This window comes from Pezoporus flaviventris, unplaced genomic scaffold, assembly GCF_033815535.1.
Source record: "Pezoporus flaviventris isolate CSIRO_AGI_PZ_B2104156 unplaced genomic scaffold, CSIRO_AGI_Pfla_v1 ptg000312l, whole genome shotgun sequence".
NCBI classification, from domain to species: Eukaryota; Metazoa; Chordata; class Aves; order Psittaciformes; family Psittacidae; genus Pezoporus; species Pezoporus flaviventris.
Window position 1 is genome coordinate 257,217 of NW_026892859.1, and position 21,258 is coordinate 278,474.

At 52.3% G+C, this 21,258-nt stretch overlaps 1 long non-coding RNA gene across 1 annotated transcript in view; it reads right to left on the reverse strand.

Moving 5' to 3' along the window:
* The window catches only part of LOC133263402 (uncharacterized), a 162,983-nt gene that overhangs the window by 130,940 nt on the left and 10,785 nt on the right, over positions 1 to 21,258 (reverse strand). The window lies entirely within an intron of this gene.

Below are 21,258 nucleotides of genomic sequence, written 5' to 3' on the forward strand. Positions count from 1 at the left end.
GCAATGGGGCTACTCTAAGGCCTGCAACATACGCAGTGCCTAGATCAACCCTACCCAGAAGCACTGTGCCTTCTCCAATGCCAGTGACAAACACTGCTGCTCCTCCAACGCCATCGACAAGCAGTGAGGCTTCTCCATCCCAAGCCCTAAGAACTGTGCCTACTGCAACCATGGCAGCAGGCCCATGGGTTACTCCAATGCCAAGGACAGGTGCTGCGGCTGCTACAACTCCAAAGACAGGCACTGCAGGTATTGCAACCACATCAACAAGCAGTGAGGCTTCTCCAGTGCGAGCCACAGGCACTGTGGCTTCTCACTGCCAGGCACAAGACCTGCAGCTACTGCAATCCCTGTGACCTGGACTGTGGCTACTACATGGCAACAATAGGCATAAACACTGCAGCTATTCCAACCACTGCAACAAGAACAGCAGCTGCTCCAGTGCCAGCCACAGCAACGGGGCTACTCCAATGCCTGAGACAGACACTGCCGCTACTGCAACCTCATCGACGAGCAGTGAGGCTTCTCCAACCCAAGCCCTAAGAACTGTGCCTACTGCAACCATGGCGACAGGCCCATGGGTTACTCCAATGCCAAGGACAGGTGCTGCAGCTACTACAACTCCAGTGATGGGCACTGCAGGTATTCCAACCACATCAACAAGCAGTGAGGCTTCTCCAGTGCAAGCCACAAGCACTGCAGCTTCTCATTGCCAGCCACAAGCCCTGTGGCTACTGCAACCCCAGTGACTGGGACAGTGGCTACTGCATGGCAACAATAGACATAAACACTGCAGCTATTCCAGCCACTGCAACAAGCACAGCAGCTGCTGCAGTGCCAGCCACAGCAATGGGGCTACTCCAAGGCCTGAGACAGACACTGCCGCTACTGCAACCTCATTGACGAACAGTGAGGCTTCTCTAAGCCAAACCTCATGCTCTGTGGGTACTCCCCATACCCACAACTGCCCCCCAGGTGACCCTCAAGTAACATCCTGGACCCAAAACTGCTCCCAAGTGACCCCCTAGTGACCCCCAGACCAAAAACAGTTCCCCAAGTGTCCCCCAAATGAAATCCCAGACCCACAAGTGCCCTCCAAGTGACCCCAAAGACCCAGAGCTGCCCTCCAGTCATCTCCCAGACCTACAACAGCCCCAAAACTGCCCCCAGAGTGACCACTCAGACCCACAACTGCCCCCCAAGTGACCCCCCAGACCCACAACTGCCCTTAAGTGACCCCCCAGACACACAACTGCCCCCAAGTGACACCCCAGACACACACCTGCCCCCCAAGAGAGCTCGCAGACCTACCTCTCCCCCCAAGTGTTCACCCAGTGACCCCCAGAGCCATAACTGCCCCCAAATGATCCCCTCAGCCCTAAAATTGCCCTCCTAGTGGCCTCCCGGACCCACAACTGCCTCCCAAATGACACCCCAGTGATTCCCCAGACCCAAACCTGCCTCCCAAGTGACCCCCAAGTGGCTCCCCAGACCCAAACCTGCCTCCCAATTGACCCCCAAGTGACTCCCCAGATCCACAACGTCCCCACAAGAGATCTCCCTGACCTACAACTGTTTCCCAGCTGACACCCCAGTCAGCCCCAGACCCACAACTGCCCCATGTGCTCCCCAAGTGATCCCCAACACCCACAACTGCCCCTCACTGCTCCGCTCCATCCCGTTCCCATCCCGTTCCCATCCCATTCCCATCCCGCTCCCATCCCACTCCATCCCGCTCCCATCCTGTTCCCATCCCGTTCCCATCCCGCTCCCATCCCGTTCCCATCCCGCTCCCATCCCAGCTCCATCCCGTTCCCATCCTGCTCCCATCCCGGCTCCATCCTGCTCCCATCCCGGTCCCATCCCGGCTCCAATCCTGTTCCCATCCCACTCCCAGCCCGGCTCCATCCCAATCCCATCCCACTCCCATCCAGCTCCCATCCCGCTTCCATCCCGCTCCCATCCCGTTCCCATCCCGCCGCTCCATCCCGTTCCCATCCCGTTCCCATCCCGTTCCAATCCCGCTCCTACCCCGCTCCCATCCCGCTCCAACCCCGCTCCCATCCCATTGCCATCCCATTGCCATCCCATTCCCACCCCGACTCCATCCCGCTCCCATCCCGTTCCCATCCCACTCCATCCCGTTCCCATCCCACTCCCATCCCGTTCCCATCCCATTCCCATCCCGCTCCCATCCCGCTCCATCCCGCTCCCATCCTGTTCCCATCCCGTTCCCATCCCGCTCCCATCCTGCTCCCATCCCGTTCCCATCCCGCTCCCATCCCAGCTCCATCCCGTTCCCATCCCGCTCCCATCCCGGCTCCATCCCAGTCCCATCCCTGTCCCATCCCGGCTCCATCCTGTTCCCATCCCACTCCCAGCCCGGCTCCATCCCGTTCCCATCCCACTCCCATCCAGCTCCCATCCCGCTTCCATCCCGCTCCCATCCTGTTCCCATCCCGCCGCTCCATCCCGTTCCCATCCCGTTCCCATCCCGTTCCAATCCCGCTCCTACCCCGCTCCCATCCCGCTCCAACCCCACTCCCATCCCATTGCCATCCCATTGCCATCCCATTCCCATCCCGACTCCATCCCGCTCCCATCCCGTTCCCATCCCGCTCCATCCCGTTCCCATCCCGTTCCCATCCCGCTCCCATCCTGTTCCCATCCCACTCCATCTCGTTCCCATCCCGTTCCCATCCCGGCTCCATCCCGTTCCCACCCCGCTCCCATCCCGTTCCCATCCCGCTCCCATCCCGCTCCCATCCCGTTCCCATCCCGTTCCCATCCCACTCCATCTCGTTCCCATCCTGTTCCCATCCTGGCTTCATCCCGCTGCCATCCCAGCTCCATCCCGCTCCCATCCCGCTCCATCCCGTTCCCATCCCGGCTCCATCCCGTTCCCACCCCGCTCCCATCCCGCTCCCATCCCGCTCCCATCCCGTTCCCATCCCGCTCCCATCCCGTTCCCACCCCGTTCCCACCCCGCTCCCATCCCGCTCCCATCCCGTTCCCATCCCACTCCATCTCATTCCCATCCCGGCCCCATCCCGCTCCCATCCCCCTCCCATCCCGCTCCCACCCCGTTCCCATCCCGTTCCCATCCCGCTCCCACCCCGTTCCCATCCCGGCCCCATCCCACTCCCATCCCCCTCCCATCCCGCTCCCATCCCGCTCCCATCCTGGCTCCATCCCGCTCCCATCCTGGCTCCATCCCGCTCCCATCCCGCTCCATCTCGTTCCCATCCCGTCCCCATCCCGCTCCCATCCCGTTCCCATCCCGCTCCCATCCCGTTCCCATCCTGTTCCCATCCCGGCTCCATCCCGCTGCCATCCCAGCTCCATCCCGCTCCCATCCCGCTCCATCCCGTTCCCATCCTGGCTCCATCCCGTTCCCACCCCGCTCCCACCCCGCTCCCATCCCGTTCCCATCCCGCTCCCATCCCGCTCCCATCCCGTTCCCATCCCGTTCCCATCCCACTCCATCTCGTTCCCATCCTGTTCCCATCCTGGCTCCATCCCAGCTCCATCCCGTTCCCATCCCGCTCCATCCCTTTCCCATCCCGGCTCCATCCCATTCCCACCCCGCTCCCATCCCGCTCCCATCCCGTTCCCATCCCGCTCCCATCCCGTTCCCATCCCGCTCCCATCCCGTTCCCATCCCGCTCCCACCCCGTTCCCACCCCGCTCCTATCCCGCTCCCATCCCGCTCCCATCCCGTTCCCATCCCGCTCCATCCCGTTCCCATCCCGGCCCCATCCCACTCCCATCCCCCTCCCATCCCGCTCCCATCCCGCTCCATCTCGTTCCCATCCCGGCCCCATCCCGCTCCCATCCTGTTCCCATCCCACTCCATCCCGGCCCCATCCCGCTCCCATCCCGTTCCCATCCCACTCCATCTCGTTCCCATCCCGGCCCCATCCCGCTCCCATCCCCCTCCCATCCCGCTCCCACCCCGTTCCCACCCCGATCCTATCCCGCTCCCACCCCGCTCCCATCCCGGCTCCATCCCGCTCCCATCCCGCTCCCATCCCGCTCCCATCCCGCTCCCATCCCGTTCCCATCCCGCTCCCACCCCGTTCCCATCCCGGCCCCATCCCACTCCCATCCCCCTCCCATCCCGCTCCCATCCCGTTCCCATCCCGCTCCCATCCTGGCTCCATCCCGCTCCCATCCCGCTCCATCTCGTTCCCATCCCGGCCCCATCCCGCTCCCATCCCGTTCCCATCCCGCTCCCATCCCGTTCCCATCCTGTTCCCATCCTGGCTCCATCCCGCTGCCATCCCAGCTCCATCCCGCTCCCATCCCGCTCCATCCCGTTCCCATCCCGGCTCCATCCCGTTCCCACCCCGCTCCCATCCCGCTCCCATTGTGTTCCCATCCCGTTCCCATCCCGCTCCCACCCCGTTCCCACCCCGCTCCCATCCCGCTCCCATCCCGTTCCCATCCCGTTCCCATCCCACTCCATCTCGTTCCCATCCTGTTCCCATCCTGGCTCCATCCCGCTCCCATCCCGCTCCCACCCCGCTCCCATCCCGCTCCCATCCCGCTCCATCTCGTTCCCATCCCAACTCTGTCCCGTTCCCATCCCGCTCCCATCCCGCTGCCATCCCGCTCCATCTCGTTCCCATCCCGTTCCCATCCCGCTCTCATCCTGCTCCCATCCCGTTCCCATTGATACAGAGGGTTGACCAATGTACAGGGGGGTAGTACAGGGATATTGTACAAGGGGGTTGTACAAGGGGGTTAGAGGAATTTGCTTGCTTAAACAAAAGTATTGTCTGTTGTAAATGCCTGCTAAGCAGAACAAAGGCACCTGGTCCTATTGATAAGGAAAAGCAGACACCTGGTCCTATTGGTAATCAGCTATTGATAAGGAAAAGCAGACACTTGGTCCTTTTGATAAGCAGCTATTGATAAGGAAAAGCAGACACCTGGTCCTATTGGTAATCAGCTATTGATAAGGAAAAGCAGACACTTGGTCCTTTTGATAAGCAGCTATTGATAAGGAAAAGCAGACACTTGGTCCTTTTGATAAGCAGCTATTGATAAGGAAAAGCAGACACTTGGTCCTTTTGATAAGCAGCTATTGATAAGGAAAAGCAGACACTTGGTCCTTTTGATAAGCAGCTATTGATAAGGAAAAGCAGACGCCTGAATCTACTAACAAGGGGAGAAGCAGATGGTTTATGGCTGGGATACCGGGCCAAACCCTAAGGCCATATGTGAAGACTGAAAGGTGAAAAGTGCAAGGAGAGGAAGACTCATTTACTTCATCTTGAAGACCCCTACCCACAGGAGGAAGACTCAGTTACTTCATCTTGAGACCCCTGCCCATGACCAGAGGGGGCGATGCGCAGGCGCAGAGGACCTTCTGGCTCATTATAATACGAAGCGGGGATAGGATATGAATATGTATAGGCGTGTTGGGCAACCTTATGAATATGTATAACTAGAGGATAAATGTAGAGGGAAACAACACTGAGGTACGCATGGCTTTGAGGAATTATCCCCGTGCATCTCAGCGCTGAATAAAAGCATTCCTACTTTACAACTTTTAACGAGTTGTGGAGTTTATCCGCGCATCACCATCCCTCTCCCATCCCTCTCCCATCCCTCTCCCATCCCGCTCCCATCCTGTTCCCATCCATCTCCCATCCCTCTCCCATCCCTCTTCCATCCCGTTCCCATCCCGCGTTTTCCTTTCCACATCCTCCCCCCCCCCCCCGGCCCTCCCCAGTCTCGGCGCGCCCGGCCCCTTCCCGCCATCCCCTCCGTGGCGCCGGCTCTGACGTCATCCCCCCGCGCCGCCCGCTGTCATGGCGGCGGTGCAGGCGGAGGATCCTGTCGAGGGCTGGAGCTCACCCGCGTCTGCCCCGGGAGCAGGGTCAGGCCCCACAGCTCTGCTCCTGCCAGCGCTGCCGAGCCCTGCACTCACTCGATGGTGCCATCGGAGCGCCCCACACAGCGCAGCACGGGCTGGGCCGTTGCTCTGGCTCCGGCAGAGGCACAACTGCCTCGGGAAGCTGCCAGCGAGCAACGAGAGCTGAGAAGCGGCTGCAGAAGGGCTCTGCTGTGGGGCTGAAAGCCAAGGGTGGTGCAGGGAAAGGAAAGGAAAGGAAAAGGAAAAGGAAAAGGAGGAAAGGAAAGGAAAGGAGAGACTGCAGAGCCTCAGCCCTTGGGCTTCCTTCAGAGGAGGTGGCGGTGCTGCCCTCGATCCTGGCTGTTCTCCAGGCCTGACCTGCCCTCAGGGGGCTGCAGGGGCCTCTGCCGAGGCCAGCAGCAGAGACAGGATGTTCTGCACAAATGTCTGCCCCTGATCCTGGGCCTGACTCGGTGCTGAGAGCTCTTCTACAGCCAAATGGGGATCGTGTTTTGCAGTCACGCAGTCACAGCCTGGTTTGGGGTGGAAGGGACCTTAAAGCTCACCCAGTCCCAACCCCTGGGTGCCCAGTGGCCATGGGCACGATGCTGCCGCCATCACCAAGACGTGGGGGTCGCTGTGGATTTGCCTGTTGTGACGGGGCCCCCATGGTGAGCATGGGCTCTTTAAGGAGCGAGAGCCTTGCAGAAGAGACCCCTCTCTCAGGAGGCTGCATCTCCCGTGGCTGCCCTGTGCATCCAGGTCCGTGTTCTTTGACTTTGCAATCCTGTTTTAGTGTTGGCCTCAAACACATTGTGGGTGCAAAGCAGGAGCCGTCTGTGTGCAGGAGCTGCTGGTGTCAGAGGAGATGAGAAGGTGTCAGGGCCCACCGGGCTTAAAAGCATTTATATTAGTGTGTATAATTTGTAATGATAATACATATGTTACTGTTAGTCATTCAGAAAAACTAAGACACATACACACACACACACACATATATATGTCTGAGCCTGTAACGCTGTGGCAGTTCTGTAAAGTCCACTTGCCAGTAGTCTTGTGGACAATTGCCTTTGTTGTTCCAGGTGGGGGGCCTCTTAGCATCGTAAACGAGGTTCACACTTCTTTATAACACTTTTATAATTCCAGTCATTTGCATACTCAGAACTTGGAGCTTTAAAGCCTCAGTCGTTGATTCTGTTCCCCCTTGTGTTGCCTGGTGGTTTTCTTCTCATAAGAGGTTGGGCAGCTATTACTTGCCTGTTTGGTAAGTGGGTTTGGTAACCCACCATCCTTCATCGTGTTTCTTGGCTCCTAAGGCTAGGTAATTTTCCATCCTCTGTTTGATAACTTGGAACTTCATTATCCAAGCTCTGATACTGATGAGGCAATATTAATGAAAGGTCCCCACCCACAGCTTCTTTGGCTGCTTTGTCAGCAATGTCATTACCGATATTCACTGGAGTGTTATCAAACTGATGTGCCTTAAAAGCAAATTTTGACTTTCTGACAATTTCAGAAGTCTCAGTAGCACCACCAGCTCAGCTTTCTGTGCTGATGTGTTGGGGGAGGAGGAATGCAGGGCTTTAGTGTCTCTTATGTTTGGTTTAGCTCTATTATGTTATGGTCTGTAAACAGTTGTGAGTCAGCTCTCCTGCTTCTGGATCTGTTGTCAAAACCACTGCTGGTTCTAAAGGTTTGATACTTTCAACTCTACGTCCTCTTGTCATAGAAGCGCAGCCTGCCTGGGGAAAGCCCCTGACTACTTTTCTGTTCCAGAATGGTTATTAGCATGTGAAGTACAAATACAGACCATTTTTGTCCCAATGTATTCAATACATTTTTCTGTTAGAGGCTCTAGTTCTTTTCTTGCTTCCAGTTTTATAGGATACTGTTTCTGTCTTAGCAGTGTGATGTTTGGTTTTAGAAGAATAGTTACTGCTGCTGCATCTCGTGATTGTCCTGGTGCTCTGGCAGCCCATATTTGCAGATACACCCGCTTCCTCTGGGATATGCGGCTCAGTACCTGGTTTCTGTAACATAAAAACTCAGGCCTCCACAGCCTTTTCATCAGGAACATGTACCTGAATTTTCTTTCTTTAACCCTAATTGCTGCATGTAATTTACTCAGTGTATCTCTATCCAATAGCAGCACAGGGCACTCAGGCATGCAAAGGAATTTATGGGTCAACATCTGTTTGCCAGTTTCTCAAATGTAAAGGAAGGCCGGGTTCCTGTCCACCTGTGGCACCAGTGCCTGAAGCTGTTTGTTTGCTTAATTGCCCTTTACAAGTATTTATAACAGAATAAGTAGTTTCTGTTTCTACGAGAACTTTTACCTTCTCATTCCCCAACCTAACTGTAGTCAGGGGCTCTGCTGGGCTGGGATTCAAATCTTCCCCTGCTCCTCCTCAGTCTTCCTCTAAAGTAATAATTCTCTCTGCCTGTCCTGACGTTCCACTAAATCTCCGGTGTTTATTTTGATTCTGAGGGCATTTTCCCTTTGAGTGCAACCTGTGGAGTCTGTTCACAAACCTTTCCATGTAATCCTTGTTTCCTCCCCTCCCTTTCTTGGGGGATAGCTACAGGCAGCAATTTTTCTCTCTTTTCTTTCCCCTAAAGATTCCAGTTTTACTCTGGAGCTTATCTTATGCTCCCGCATATATATTAACAGATTCCTAGTTGAAACCTGACACACTATAACCCACAAAACGCAATATTGTATTATATTAATAATTATATTAATTCTATCAATAATATATATATTAATAATCAGGGACTGAAAGCCCTCCCCAGTACCATTGAACCATTTGAACCATTGCAGAGAACTTGCACCAGAGCAATATTGGTCCGATTGTGATAAGTCTCCAAAGCCACATCCATTATTTTTACCAAATCACATTGGTCCTCCCCCTTAAGCTTTTGTACCTTTTTCCTTATGTCTTCCATCGATTGACTTTTTGTTAACTGGCCTCTTTCCTTCCTTCCTCTGATTCAGGATCAATATTAGTATATTTAGACATCACCTCTTTTAATCTTCCCATGAATCCAGCAGTTGATTCATTTACATCTTGCTTTATTTCATATAGCTTAGACCAGCTCACTGCCTTGGGGACCGCATTCCTAGTACTGACTGAAATCTACCTCTGATATTGTTTCAAAGCTTGCCTGTCCCAGTTAGGATTGGGGTTAGGAATGTGAAGATTCACTGTACCTATCGCTGTGCCTGCTGTTATTTGTTGCTCTACTGGGGTCCGAGCTGTAGGAATAATCGTATTTCTGTCAACACTCTCGAAAGCATGATGTGTAATTACCAGCCACTTGTTTCCAACTCTTCAAATCTATAATGGTGAAGGGAATCTTCATCATGAGCAGACCATCATTGCGCACAGCTTGTCTTAAAGGTGCAATCACAGTTTCGCCTCATTTTCCCCTAGTTTGCCTTGCTGTAAGGCAAAATCCTTCAGCCTGACCCCCCTATATCTCAGGTGCCTGTGCTGGTGCTTGTGCTTGATCCTCATTGTCAGCACCTTCAGCCCCATTATTCACAATACCCCTTCCCCAGGGGCCTACCATCAAATCCAAATCCTCCTCCACATTCCTCAGATGTTTAGTGCATAACTGCCCTGTGGTGCACAAAGACCAATAGCATTTAAGCAAATTTTACTGTCTTTCTCCAAGGACAATACTGACAGGTCCTGGAGTGCAAAATGAAAACTGCAATCCTTTTGCTGTTCCAGATGATATCTCAAAGTAAAAAACATTTCTGCATAAGCTACTTCATCCCACTTTCCTTCTCGTCTCAAGAATGACATGTGACAGTATTTTACCGGAGTCTCCTGAGTAACCGAACCCCTCGGGGGTCCACCGCTTTGTTCCGGTCTCCCGAGTGACTGAACTACGCAGGGGTTCACCGATTTGTTTGCAGTGTTGTGAAATGCAACCCAGTGGGGATTTCTTCAAACCCCCCTTTGGAGGCAGTGGTACCCATGATCCTGACCTCCACCAAATACCAAAGTCCAGACAACCAAAACTAAACTGCCTTTTACCCACCGCCCAGGGCGTCCCTCTCTGCCTTACCACAGTATCACAGTATGCTAGAGATTGGAAGGGACCTCGAAAGATCATCTAGTCCAATCCCCCTGCCGGAGCAGGAACACCTAGATAATGTTACACAGGAATGTGTCCAGGCGGGTTTTGAATGTCTCCAGGGAAGGAGACTCCACAACCTCCCTGGGCAGCCTGTTCCAGTGTTCCGTCACCCTCACTGAGAAGAAGTTTCTTCTCAAGTTTAAGTGGAACCTCTTGTGTTCCGGTTTGTACCCATTACCCCTTGTCCTATCATTGTTTGCCACTGAGTAGAGCCTGGCTCCGTCCTCGTGACACTCCCCCTTTATATATTTATAGACACTTATAAGGTCACCCCTCAGTCTCCTCCAAACTACAGAGACCCAGCTCCCTCAGTCTTTCCTCATAAGGGAGATGCTCCACTCCCTTAATCATCTTAGTTGCCCTGTGCTGGACTCTCTCCAGCAGCTCCCTGTCTTTCTTGAACTGAGGGGCCCAGAACTGGACACAATATTCCAGATGGGGTCTCACCAGGGCAGAGGAGAGGGGAAGGAGGACCTCTCTCGACCTACTAACCACCCCCCTTCTAATACACCCCAGGATGCCATTGGCCTTCTTAGCCACAGGGGCACAGTGTTGGCTCATGGTCATCCTGTCGTCCACTAGGACCCCCAGGTCCCTCTCCCCTACACTGCTCTCTAACAGGTCGTTCCCCAACCTATACTGGAACCTGGGGTTGTTCCTGCCCAGATGCAGGACTCTACACTTTCCCTTGTTATATTTCATCAAGTTATTCCCTGCCCAGCTCTCCAGCCTGTCCAGGTCTCGCTGGATGGCAGCACAGCCTTCTGGTGTGTCAGCCACTCCTCCCAGCTTAGTGTCATCAGCAAACTTGCTGATAGTACACTCAATTCCCTCATCTAAATCGTTGATGAATATATTAAATAATACCGGTCCCAGTACAGACCCTTGAGGCACTCCACTAGTTACAGGCCTCCAACTAGACTCGGCCCCATAGACTACAACTCTCTGGCTTCTCTCCTTCAGCCAGTTCGCAGTCCACCTCACTACCTGATCATCCAGTCCACACTTCCTCAATTTAGCTGTGAGGATGCTGTGGGAGACTGTGTCAAATGCTTTGCTGAAGTCAAGGTAGACCACATCCACCGCTCTGCCATCATCCATCCACCATGTTATTTCCTCATAAAAGGCTAAGAGATTGGTCAAACATGATTTCCCCCTGGTGAAGCCATGTTGATTGCCCCTCATAACCCTCTTATCTTTGATATGCCTTAAGATGGCACCAAGGATAAGGTGTTCCATCACTTTCCCAGGGATAGAGGTGAGGCTGACCGGTCTATAGTTACCCGGGTCCTCCTTCTTGCCCTTTTTGAAGACTGGAGTGACATTTGCTTTCCTCCAGTCCTCAGGCACCTCTCCCGTTTCCCAAGACTTGGTAAAGATGATGGAGAGTGGTCTAGCAATGACTTCCGCCAGTTCCCTCAGCACCCGCGGGTGCATCCCATCTGGACCCATGGATTTATGGATGTTCAGATTGCTCAACTGATCTCTAACCCATTCCTCATTGACTAAGGCAAACCGCTCCGTCTACCTGACTTCATCTAAGGTCTCAGGGGTACAGGGCTCTTCAGGACTGCCTGCAGCAGAGTAGACAGAGACAAAGAAGGCATTCAGTAACTCTGCCATCTCTGTATCTTCTGTCACCAGGGCACCCATCCCGTTCATCAGTGGGCCTACATTGCCTCTGGTGTTAGTTTTGTCTGCCATGTATTTGAAAAAGCTCTTTTTGCTGTCCTTGACCCTTCTTGCCAGGTTTAATTCTAAGGATGCCTTAGTCCCCCTAGCTGCCTTCCTACATCCTCTAGCAGCAGCCTTATATTCCTCCCAAGTGGCCAGCCCCTCCTTCCATGACCTGTAAACTCTCCTCTTCCACTTGAGCATACCCAGCAATTCCCTATTTAGCCACGCAGGTCTCTTGGCCCTCTTCCTTGACTTCCTACGTGTCGGGATGCTCCGATCTTGAGCACGGAAAAAGCAGTCCTTGAATGTCAACCAACTATCTTGGGCCCCTTTACCTTCAAGCAGCCTTGCCCATGGGATTTCCCCTAGCAATTGCTTGAAAAGGCCAAAGTTTGCCCTGCTAAAAGTCCAGGGTTGCAATTCTACTTGGTATTCTACTGGTCCTACCACACAAGATCCTGAACTCCACCATCTCGTGGTCGCTGCAACCAAGGCAGCCCTCAACCCTTACTGCTTCAACCAGATCCTCCTTGTTAGTGAGGATGAGATGATGTTTCCTGAAAAGGACATAGCCCTCCATGACTATATTCCAGTCATGTGAGCTGTCCCACCATGTCTCTGTAATTGCCACCAGATCATAGTCTCCTGGCTTAACACAGGTTTCCAACTCCTCCTGCTTATTTCCCATGCTGCGCGCATTGGTGTACAGACATTCCAGGGAGCGAGCTGAGCACACCGATTTCACCCTAGGATTATAGGAGGACTCCCAGTCTTCATCAGTTCTGGAGCGCTGCCCCACTGGGGCAAGCCCAGCTACAACCCCATCCCCTTCGAATCTAGTTTAAAGCTCTCCAAATGAGCCCTGCTAATTCGTGCCCCAGCATCCTTTTGCCTCTGTAAGACAAACCTTTCTCACTTGTCATTGTCCAGACTGGTGCCCTATAAAACCAGCTGTTATCAAAGAATCCAAAGCCCTGCCTGTAGCACCAGTCTCAAAGCCAATTGTTCATGAACTGAATCTTCCCATTCCTTCCCACATCATCAGTGGAAGATGGAAGGAGAGAGGAGAAGATCACTTGAGCCCCAGACTCTTTCACCATCCGCCCCAAGGCCCTGTAGTCTTTCTTCATCCCCCTCAGACTGCGGGAAGCAGCTTCCTCCCCACCTGTCTGGAAGACCAGCAGCGGGTAGTAGTCTGTCGGGTGCACCAGGCTGGGGAGCGCCCTGGTGATATCCCTGATCCGGGCTCCAGGCAGACTACACGCTTCCCTATGATGAGGGTCAACTCTGCATATCGGGCCCTCTGTTCCTCTCAGAAGGGAATCCCCTACTACAATGACCCTTCTTTCTTTCTTAACAGAGGCAGTCTTGAGGTGCAAAGTCGACCCCCTTTTCCTATGTGGCCTTGTGGGCTGGCCTTGCCCCACATTCTCACCTACCTCTCCTTCAAGATCCAGGGCCTCGAACCTATTACGGAGGGACACCTGGGGAAGCAGGGCAGGAAGGGGGGAGGGTTTCCCACGACGTCGAACTGGAACTCGCTTCCAACCCTCGTCGTCTTTTTGGTCCCCTACCTCTGCGCAACAGCTGCAGGGCAGGGGCTGTCTCGGGCCATCCCCCTCTGTGTGAGAAGGCAGGGGGTCCTTCCCCTTTTGGGGGGTATCTCCCTGGAACCGTTCCGACTGGCACGCCAGGGAGTTACTCCACCAGTCGATCTCCCTTTCACACTCCCTGATGGTCCTCAGCGTCTCAACCTCCTCCTTAAGTCTTGCCACCGGGCTAAGCAGATCTTCTACCTGCTCACACCTCACGCAGGTGGAATGCCGTCCTCCCTGCCCCGGCAGCAGCAGGCTCTGGCACTCCTTGCACCCAGAGACCTGAACAGCCACGGTTTGGGACGGGGTCTCTGTCTGAGTTGCTGTAGTCACCTTACTGCAAGCTCTCTTTCTGGAGGTAACCATATTGGTCCGCAGTCTGAGACACCAGCAACACAACCTGCTCGTTCCTCCCTGCACCCGGTGGGCATCTCATCTCATTGCATCACATCACATCACATCACATCACATCACATCACATCACATCACATCACATCACATCATCACATCACATCATCACATCACATCACATTGCACCTCGTCTCATGACATCTCATCTCACCCCATCCCATCCCATTGCATCTCATCTCACCCCATCCCATCCCATCGCATCTCATCTCACCCCATCCCATCCCATCGCATCTCATCTTACCCCATCCCATCCCATTGCATCTCATCTCATCACACCTCATCGCATCACATCTCATCACCCCACATTCCATCCCAACCCATCGCAATGCACCCCATCCTGTCCCATCTCGTCTCATCATCTCATCCCATCTCATCATCTCATCTCATCATCTCATCGCACTGCATCGCACACCATCTCTCCTCTCCTCTCCTCTCCTCTCCTCTCCTCTCCTCTCCTCTCCTCTCCTCTCCTCTCCTCTCCTCTCCTCTCCTCTCTCCTCTCCTCTATTCTCCTCTCCTCATATGCTGTAGAATATGATATTGTAACATATAGCATTTCATAGCATATCTTGTATCATATCATATACCGTATTATGTTTTATCATATCATGTTACATCATGTTACAGCTTCATATCGTCATATCATATTTCATTTCCATTTCATTACATTTAATTTCATTTCATTCTCCTAATTTTCTCTCTTCTCCAAAAATATTATGTCATGTTTATCATATCATATCATATCATATCATATCATATCATATCATATCGTATTTTGTCATGTCATAATCTATCATATCATATTTTATCATGTCATACCATACTATACCATACCATCATATCATATATCATATTATCGCATATCATAACGTATCATATCTTATCAAACCATATCATAGCATATCTTCTCTATCATAGCATATTATACATACCATGCTGTACCTTACCATATAATACCATATCATATCATTTGATTATATTAAATTTAATTTCTTTTTCATTTCATGTCCATTTGATGTCATTTCATTTAATTTTGGTTTATCCTCCTCATCTCTTAGCATATCTCATATCATATCCTGTAACATTATGTTTTATCATGTTACATCATGTTATAGCGTCATATCCTGTCATATAATTTCATTTTATTTCCATTTCATTGCATTTGGTTTCATTTCTCCTCCTCATCATTTTGTCTCCTCCTCTCCAAAAATATCATATCATGTAATACCATATCATGTGTTTTATCTTATATGATCTATCATATTATGTCATATCATATCATACCATATCATTTCATTTCCCTTTATGTCATATCATTTTATATTGTAATTAATTTAATTTATCATTTAATTTTTTGCATTTCTTTTCCATTTCATTTCATTTCCATTCACATCATGTTATCTCATGCTATATCAAATCATGTAATGTTATAGAATCATATCAGTTCATGTCATTTCAACTCCCTTCTGATTTCATCTCATCTCAACTCCTCTAAACTTGTCTCATCCCGTATCATCCAATTTTATTTCATCTCTTTTCCATTTTATGCCATTTCATTTCATTTCATCCTTCTCCTTATATCATATAATTCCATTTAATTTTATATCATTTTGTTTCATGTCCATTTGATGTAAATTCATTGAATTTCATTTCATTCTCCTCATCCCTTTTTTCTCTCTTCTCTCTCCTCTCCTCTCCCCTTCTCTTCATCTTATTTATCTCCTCTTATATCTTATCATCCCATCGCATCTCAATACATTTCATTGCATTGCATCTCATCACATCCTTGCATCCCACACCACCCAGTCCCACTCCTTCCCATCCTACCTCATCCCATCCCAATCCCATTCTGTCCCCCCCCCTTCCCATCCCATCCCAATCCCACCCCACCCCTTCCTATCCTGTTCCATCCCATCCCCTTGTGAGTGACTGAACTGCAATGAGCCTGGACTGTCCATGCTTTGACTGATTGCTGTGAGGAACTGGACTGGGACTCTTGGCTATTAAATTGGACATGATTAAAGAATCTCTCTGTAATAGATTGATTTGTGTTTGGACCCTACGAGGGTTTCAATGGTTCAGTGCTGCTCTTCACAAGGGGGTTTCAGCATTACAGATGGGAAACTGATAGGAGATGGGGCTTATGGGATCTACGTGTATCCATTCATCCATTCTTCCATCATCCATCCATCCATCATCCATCTTCCATCATCCATCACCCTTCCATTCACCCATTCATCCATCATCCATCCATCCATTCATCATCCATCTATCACCAATCCATCATCCATCATCCATCCATCCATCCATGCATCTATCCATGCATTCATCCATCATCCATCCCATCCCCTTGTGAGTGACTGAACTGCAATGAGCCTGGACTGTCCAAGCTTTGACTGATTGCTGTGAGGAACTGGGCTGGGACTCCTGACTCTTAAACTGGACATGATTAAAGAATCTGTTTGTAATAGATTGATTTGTGTTTGGGCCCTACAAGGGAGGCTTTCAATGCCTCAGTGCTGCTCTTCACAATGGGGTTTCAGCATTACAGATGGGAAACGGATAGGAGATGAGGCTTATGGGATATCTGTGTATCCTGTGAGGCTCAAAGGGGAATTGAAAGCTGTAAATCAAACCCACGCTTAATTGCAAGCTGTAGATTGGGAGCTCTGTGTTGAGAGCAAGATGGAGCTGGTTCTTCAAGGCAATGAAGTGCAGTCCCTCTCCAGCATCCTTGTAACCCCCTTCAGGCACTGGAAGCTGCTCAGAGGTCTCTTCTCCATCCCAACTCTTCTCAGCCTGGCTCTCAGCAGCTTCCTTCAAGGGGCTTCCATCACCTGCAGCAGCTCTCCTGATGTAGCACCCTCCATGGCCACCACAGACCCACAGGGCCTGAATGCCCACCCTACAGCTCTGTCACCCCCACCAGCCCCACAGCTGCCATGTTCTCACAGGAGGGTCCTGCTTCACCTCAGTCCCAGGAATCTCCATCACTCCCAACATTCCCACTGCCCCCAATAGCCCTGGTACCCTTAAAGCATCCCATAACCCATCTGGTACCCAGAAACCCACCCTGCCCCAGCACTCTCCATCCATCCTGGTAGCTCAAAGCCACCCCAAAACTACATGGTACCTCAAAACTCAACCAACCCCAGGCATCTCCATCCCTTCCAATCTCCATGCTAACTGTAAACCACCCCAAAATCCACCTTGTACCAAAAACCCAACCAACACCAGGCATCTCCAACCCTTCCAATCCCTGTGGTAACCCTAAACCACACCAAAACTGCATGGTACCTCAAAACCCAATCAACCACAGGCATCTCCATCGCTCACAACACTGCTGGTACCCCTAAATGACCCCAAACCCCATCTTTATTAAGCCCCATAAGGAAGGGTCCCCACACCCAGCATGTTGGGGTGCAGGGATGCTGCTTTGGGTGACAGCCCCAGCTCATGGCCCTGCAGCAGGCTCTCCCACAGCCTCAGTCTAGAACCCAGGTGGGTCACCATGGCAACGGGTCAACACGGGGCCCTTTGTGACCTCATTTGTGTCACCCTACTTGAGTGCTTTGGTGAGGGGAGCAGACAGTGACAGGACAGAGCAGGAGGAAGGAGCCACTGGGTTGCTTCTGAGCTCAAGCCCTGTTGCGTTTGGTCCAAGCTTTCCCCTCCGCAACCGCCATCTCTTTCCTGCATCCTGTGGGATGATGGAGAGAGCACCCAGATCCCCCCGGCAGGCTTGGGAGAGTAATGAGGCTCCTGAGGGGAGCATCTCTTCATTGGAGCCCTATGAGGAATCCCTGGTCGTGCCATTGAGGACTGGTGAGCGTTGGTCTGGGAGCAGGACAAGGGGTGATGGGTTCAGACTGAAAGAGGGGAAGTTCCACTTGGACAGAAGGAAGTTGTTCCCTATGGAGGAGGTGAGGTGCTGGCACAGGGTGGATGCTCCATCCACGGCCAGGTTGGACACAGCCTTGGTGACATCGGATCCTAGAGTCATAGAAGGGGTTGGGATGGAAAACCCAGTGGGTGATCTGCGGGTCCTTTCCAACCCAACCCATTCTATGATTCCATGACTTTATGACCAGCACCACTTTCCTTGGATGCTGGCGGGGGAGCAGAGCTTCCTCTGCTCTCCAAACCTCTCCTCTTCCTCCATTAGATGACAGCTGGTTACCCGTGTACGCACTGGAGCGGGGCAATGTGGAGCGCATCGAGGCCTTTGTCAACACCCCAACCACGGTGAGCACAGCCATTGCGATGCTGATGGGCGCTGTTGGGTGCCGCCTTCACCTCTAGCACCCCGGTACCCCCGTCCCCTCTCACACTCCCTGTTTGTGCCTCCATCCTCCCTGGTTTCCAGTCTGAGCATGAAAAGGTTGCATTCCTTGAGAGTGTTTGCTCCCTGCTGAGCACAGCCAGGATCTGCGGCTTGCAACAGGGCCTGGATGTCTTCTGCCATAGGAACCAACTCACAGAGACCATCCAGGTGAAGGGACCCCCATGGGGATGCTATGGGGCAAAGGGCTCCAGCACCCAATGAGGGCAGCATTGGTGGACTCCCAGGTCCCTTATCCCCATTGTGCCCTATAGACACTGCTCCAAGAGCAGCCCACGGACCGGCTGCGCACGGAGGTGCGGCATCTCGCCATGGATGCGATAGCGGAACTGAGGTACCACAACTGCGCATCCCTCCTGGGGACCCCACTGCTCCCATCACAAGCATCCAACCGGAGCCTTCTTCCCTGTGCAGCTCAGTGCAGTCAGGGCTTGCGGACCAAGGGAGAGGCCTCTTAGAGACCTGCTTCAGGAGTGTCTTCTTCCTGCCTCCAAAAGAGGAGTTTTCACGCCTGGATACCCAGTATTACAACCAGGTAAGGCACTCCTGGAGCCCGCAGCTCCCTTTGGAGCGCTGGGGCTGTGGGGTGCCCGCGGTTGAACCCCCATAGGTACCCAAAGGGCTCTGCTCTGTCCCTGCAGGCACTGCAGTCCATGAATAACATGCTCTGGAGGCTGGTGCTCAACTCTCCTGACCCCAGGGGCGGCGAGGAGCTGCAGAGCATCCTGCAGGTCTGGCCTGTGCGGAGCGGGGTGCATGGGGGCTGCTCCTCACCCATGGGCCCCCCCAGAGCCATGGGCCCCCCCTTCCCCTGGGTAACCCAAGGCCCTCCTGGAGCACAGGGGCTGCAGGCGGTGGCGGCCGCTGCCCGCAGAGCTCAGGGCAGGGACTCCACATCAGGAGGCTGGGTCCCCCTGGGATGGGGTCTTTGCTGCCTCCTGGCACCATTGGCTAGGACCAGGCTGCTGGGGCCCATGGACTGGTTCTCTTGCCCTGAACTGTTGCATGAAGAGGTCTTTAGAGGAGGAACTTGTCTGTTATAGATATAAGTATATATATATATATATACATGTGTATGCATATATATGTATATATACGTGTGTCTGTTTATGTATATATCTGTATATATGTGTGTCTGTTTATACAGGCAAGGGTTGAAACGGTAGGTGACAAGGTGCATGGGTAGCTGCAGATCCAACCTTGCATGTGGGCAGACCAGCACATGGGTAGCTCGAAATTGTCAGGAGATGACAGTCCTGGTCAGATACTTCCTGACTGTCTAAGCACCCTTTTTTCCAACCAGATTTGCATATCCCACTTGCCCTTGGTCATCGTGCTTCTAGCAAGCATGGTTAGAGCCCTTCCCAAAACTTCGCTCACAAAGCCAAGCCATCAATCAATACGTACAAATATGTGTAGATATATGTATAAGTGAATATATGTGTGGATACGCAGATGTGTGTATATATGTGTATATATTTATATGTATATATGTAAATATATGTATATATGTGTGTAGATACATTTGTATATACTTATTTATATCTAATTATATCTACATTGATATATTTATACCTACATCTATACATTTCTATTTCTATTTATTTCTATTTCCATATCAATATCGACAATTAATATAGAAAAATAATAATAGCAATATTGAGGATTATCAGTATTACTGTTTAAATTTATATATTAATATTACTATATTAATACTTATATTAATATCTATATTTATAAGTATACATCTATATGAATTGTTTAATATTTATATTAGTATTTCCCTTTTTACTTATATTAATATCTATATAGTAATATCTAAAATATATTCATTTATATTTATGTGTTAATATGTGTATTTATATTTATGTTCATATCTATATTTATTTTTTATATCTCTATATTTATGTTTATACTAATATTTATATATCCATATCTATATTTCTATGACATTTAGACCTACCTTATATCTATTTAGCTCCGTGGCTCTATTCCTATTCATATTCAGTTCTAGGGCTCTATTCCTATTCACACGTACTTACATGCACGCTGCAATCACCGCAGCACAGAGCGGGCTGGGTTGGAAAGGACCCAAAGCCCCTGCAGCCGCAGGGCAGGGGCAGCGCTGAGGCACTGATTTTCACCGCCAGCCCCAGCCCAGCCCTGGAAGCGGGGCCGTGCCTTGGTCCTTGCGGCCGGGGCATCCCCCACAGCGAGGGGACCAAGCCCTCACCCCCTGCATCCCTTCCCGTGCCGCTGCCTCCATCCCTGCCCGCCCCGCGGTGATGCTCAGCGGGAGCTGCAATGGAAGCGGGGGGGATCCAGCCCCTGCCGCAGCTCCGGGGCTCACCCACGGCTTCTGCCCCTGCCCAGCTCCTGCTGCGCTTCAGCGGCTCCCCCAGCCCCGCCGTGAGGGAGAGGGCCCTGGGCAGGATCGCGGCCCTGACCCAGCTGCTGCGGCACCACCGCACACTGAGGGTAAGGACCCGGCAGGACCGAGGCGGGCGGCAGCGACCCCTGCACGGGGAGACGGGGACCTGCAGAGCATCCTGAGTCTGCCTGCTCCTGCTCCTGCTCCTGCCTCTGCCTCTGTCCCTGCTCCTGCCCCTTCTCCTGCCTCTGCCCCTGTCCCTGCTCCTGCCCCTGCTCCTGCCCCTGCTCCTGCCCCTGCTCCTGCTCCTGCCCCTTCTCCTGCTTCTGCCTCTGTCCCTGCTCCTGCCCCTTCCCCTGTCCCTGCTCCTGCCCCTGCTCCTGCCTCTGCCTCTGTCCCTGCTCCTGCCCCTGCTCCTGCCTCTGCCTCTATCCCTGCTCCTGCCCCTGCTCCTGCCCCTGTCCCTGCTCCTGCTCCTGCCCCTTCTCCTGCCTCTGCCTCTATCCCTGCTCCTGCCCCTTCTCCTGCCTCTGCCCCTGTCCCTGCTCCTGCCCCTGTCCCTGCTCCTGCCCCTGCTCCTGCCCCTGTCCCTGCTCCTGCTCCTGTCCCTGCTCCTGCCTCTGCTCCTGCTCCTGCCCCTGCTCCTCCTCCTGCTTCTGCCCCTGCTCCTGCTCCTGCCCCTGCTCCTCCTCCTGCTTCTGCCCCTGCTCCTCCTCCTGCTCCTTTCTTTTTCTCCTCTCCTTTTCCTTTTTTTCTTCTTTCATTCTCCTTCAGGTTCTTCTGGCCCATCTCCTCCTTTCACCTTCTCCTCCTTCTTTTCTCTTTCTTTTCCTTTATTCTTTCTTCACTC